Source organism: Anser anser, assembly GCF_964211835.1.
Source record: "Anser anser genome assembly, chromosome: 16".
NCBI lineage: Eukaryota > Metazoa > Chordata > Aves > Anseriformes > Anatidae > Anser > Anser anser.
In genome coordinates, this window is record NC_139737.1 from 11967731 (window position 1) to 11972179 (window position 4449).

Genomic DNA, 4449 nt, shown 5'->3' on the forward strand with positions numbered 1-4449 from the left:
TCCGAGTTCCCTATTACAAAAAGGTGTTTCTGAAGAAAAATTGAATTCATCCCTGCAACCTGGGCACCCTGGCATGGATGTTTTAGGAGTTATGGGACACCCCATGGAGATGTGGGCCAGGCACAGCCCCAAGAGCTTTGGGGTACACATTGCACATTGTTCAACTGCTCCAGCTGGAAAGTGGACTGGTCCTGTCCTGCAAAGAGGGCCAGTGTACCCCACTTACACTTAGCCCGACACTTCTAAAGCCCTTCAGAAGCCACCTCACACTGAACATTTTCCATTATGAACTGCCAGCCCTCAGAATTAGCAGCCTCAGTCTGGAGGATTTTGCATTTACAAGCAGGGCTTGGTGGTTCCCTAACGAACCTCCTGGCTCCCCACGTGCCAGGCAGGCCCCCCCCCAGTTCACCCCACTGCTGGGAATGGGCTTTTTGCTCTTCTGCCCTGGGACAGGTGCCCTGACACTGCTTTGCATGTTTGGGAGGCACCCTCTGGTTTCCTTCCTTCCTTTCTGCTTTTGCTTCCAGTGATTTGCCCAGCTGAAATTCTCCACCAGGCTCGGTGACAGCATGATTTCTCACAAGCAACTGTTGCCTGCTGTGGGCAGGACGTACAGAGCCCCGAGGCCGGGGCAGCGCCGTGCCCCAGCTGTCCTCCATCCAGCATTGCCCGGCGTGGGCTGCCACGGCTGGAGGAGTTGTTGTTGTGCTGCAGCCGTCCCCAGCTGTGGCCAAGAAGCTGCCTGATGGGGAGCAGTCACTGCACCTCTCGCAAACCACCTGCAAGGAGGAAAACTGAGAATAGCCTCCTGGGCACATTTTCCCATGCTGTCTCACAGGAGCCCGATAATCCTCCAAATGCCAGTGCACAAGGCCGGGAGCCACACTGTTGTTTAGACAGCACTGTGGCATAGACATGACCCTTCCCAAACTTTCATTTCAATGGTCCACAGCCAAAATACGGACATGTCCTGGCCTCCCTGCAATGATTTCTTGCTGCGTGACCATACTTTGCTGCTCCAGCTCCCTCTGCCCCAGCGCAGCTTGCATCCAGCTGGGCTCCTGCCCTGGAGCTTGGTGGGGCCGCGTGCTGCAGGGCGTGCTCGGAGCTCAGCTCCCAGCTCTGCTCCTGACTCACCAGGAAACCCCAGGAAATCAGCTTCGCTTCAGGCCCTTCGCTTCCTCTTCCTGTAAAGGAAAAAAAAACCACATAAATAAGACACGTTAATGCACATTAAGGTTGCTTGCAGAAACTCAGGGAAAAAGAAACCAGTGCTGGGCAGGTTATGTGGTGCCTTGCTCGCCCTGTCTGCGGGGGTGCTCTGCCAGCAGCCTTTGCGTGCAGCTCCCACCACAGCTCAGTGGTGGCTCTGGGACACTTTACTCCACGGTTCCTGACATGCAGAACCTCAGTCCTAGAGATCCTGGAGGGGGAAAAGAGAAACTGGAATAACAGAAAATCAGGCCTCCCGTATGAAGCAGTGCATGGGAAGCATCTTTGCATGGGGAACTTGTGTTAACTGGGACAAAGCAGTGCTGCAGTAGAACAGCTGACTACCTCACCCGGGTGGCTCCAGCCAGGATTGTGGGGTTGCCCTTCTTGCTGGTCTAATTACCCAGAAATGGGTGGGAGACACATCCTCATTCTTGCAAACAACCAAGCATATCAGAAGTGTGGTAGCTTGAAACAAGCAGCATTCTCCGCCCTCCACCCATCATCCTCCTTGCTTCATCCAAGCTCCCTGTCACTCTAAAATCTGCTTGCTGATAAATGCATGTCAGCTAGCAGCAGCTTAAAACCCCATAATCTGTTGAGTGCCCGCTGCTGGTACACCTAAAGGGGCTCCCCGTGTTCCTCACCCCCTCTGCCACCACGAGGACCCTGATGAGGCACATCGCAGGGGGGCTGCGTTGTGGTCCTCCCGCAGGGGTGCACGACTGGGTCACTGGGCTGTGCATGGGGACAGGGTGCGCTGTGCTCGGGGCAGGGCTCTGCTGAGTGTGAGATCTGCACAGGGCATGGCTCGGGTCAGCTCTGGGGTGTTCTGGGGGTCAGCTGCTTTTGGGACCAGCTCTGAGCAAAAGCCATGACAGGGTGTCTTCTGCAGCTGGATGTCCTGTCTTCTTTGCCAAAATGCGGGCGTGCAGGATGCAGCACAGCAGAAAGGGAGCAGCTCTCAGCCATGGAGGAAGCAACCCAGGGAGGCACTGAGGTGTCTGAGCAGCACCGAGGTCACCAACCTTCTCTCCTGCTGGCTGTCCACTTGTCCCAGAGCTCCCAGAACGTGCTGAAGGACTCAGCACATCGCTGCAGTGGGGTTAAATGCTGGAGCGTGCGCATTTTGCCACACTTCTAACTCCTCTGCGTTGGCTGCAAGAGGAAATTTTAATCAGCACCGCGATAACAGCCTTTCGGTCCTGCTGGGAGTTATCAGTGCCTTTGTTTGTAAATGGAGCTGCTTGATACTGCTGCGGCTCTGGGCATGGCTGCAGCCCTTGGGCTTAGCAGCCCCCTCCTGCTACTGGCCTGGGGAGCAAAAATGGGCCCAGCTGGGCAGAATCAGGCCCGAGCCATCCCATCCCTGCCTCTGCTCTCACAGGGAGACAGACTGCTGGATTTCAGTCCGTTGCAAGCTTCAAAGGGAAGCTGATGAATATCAGAACCTGGTAATTTAGCCTCTGCAGAGCACACACAATATATTCATAATCATTTTGCATGTAGATGAGCTAATAACACAATCATGGTTATAAATCAAACCCAGGAGATGCATTACTGCTATTCGCCTGAGCTTTATGAGTGTGCAAGCCAAAGAAAATGTCTGTCTGTCTCCTAGATAGGGCCAATTAACCTTATAAAGATGCTCTCCCCTCTCACAGCAGCTTGTTTGTTTACTTGGGCGCTGCTGCCTGCTGTTATTTTCCATCTGGAAGATGGGACAGCGTTGGTGAGGGATTCAGTGGAGGCCAGGGATAAAGATAAAAGGAAACCAGGCTCAGGAGAGACAGTGCCTTGATCAGCAACACGTTAGAGAGGCTGGGGTTTAATAGCTGCTTTCCCCATAAGGACAGTTGTCCCAGAATTGGTGACCCAGAACTCCAGAGAGTGTCCTTGCCCGGTCATAAACGCAGCCACCTTCTTTTTTTCCCTGTGCATTGGGCTGCAGGGACAGCTGAGCTTGGGCGTGAGCGATCCCTGCGAGCTCCTGCCTGGCTTCGGGCAGCAGCAGCCCAGGCAGCGCGGGCAGGCGGCAGCTGCGTGCCCTCTGCTGCTGAGCTGCCAGCCCTGCAGGGGCCGTGGTGGCACGGACACAGGGCCCTCGGTGCCAGCAGTGCAGGGTCTGCGGTGGCAGTGAAGTGGGCTCTGCCACGCTGGCAATGCGTGGCCCACGGTGCCAGCAGCGTGGGCTCCAAGGGGCCAGCGATGCAGCCTCCAGGCATGAACTCATGACAACCATGTGGGGCACACCCTGGGCACAGCATCTGGGCACACATCTCCCTGCGCTGTCCCCCGGCACCATTTGCTTCTGCCCTGAGCCCGGAGCAGCCAGGAGCTGAGCTGCACAGGGATGCTTCTCCAGCTCCCCGCGTTAGGAAGGCCGCTGGCTGCCTGCACAGGGGTGACCCCAAGCTGCTGCCCAGCCCTCCACCCCAATACCTCGCTTGAGCATGAAGCATGGGCAAGGGGGAGGGCTTGTGTATGGGTGTACAGGAGCCCATCCCACACTCGGGGAGCTGGGGGGTGGCAGGACTGCACCAGTGCTCGGACTACGAGGGCTGGGGACACTGGGGACACAGCTGCTGTGAAGCCCTTGGTCATGGCTGGGCCACCCTGTCTGATTATGGTCCTATCCTACCAGCCTGGCCAGGTCCCACATTTGCTTCCATCACCCTGAAATCAAGATATCTCCCTGCAAACAGGGTCTGCACCCCCACAGCGATGGGTGCAGACGAAGGCAGGGAGCACAGCTGGGCTCTGTGCACCCTGGGGCACCTGGGTGGGGATGCTGTGGTCCCTGAAGCAGCAGCAGGGACCTCTGTTGCACGACATCCTCCACAGCCCTTCCCTGTGGCACTGCAGCCTCCCTGCACCCATGGGAGATTAGGGACAGGCAGCAGCGATGTCCTCTGGACCCCAAAAGCAAGCTCCAGGCATTGCTCACCACAGCTTCAGCTGTGCCCTGCCTGGGTGCAGGCACGGGTGAACCCCCACATGCCACCAGGCACCTGGGGTTCAGGGCCTCCACAGGGCCAGGCCAACACTGTGAGGTGGGGACTGTGCCCTTCATCGCCCAGGACGTTACAAAACCACAGGAGCTGTGTCTGCACCGTGGTCAGTGTCCCCCAGGGCTGTGGCAGGCAGGGGCCAAGCAGCAGAGGGAACAGGAGAGGCAGCACTGGAGGTACGCCACTGCTTGACACATCGGCGAGAAGACGACTTGGAGGCAGC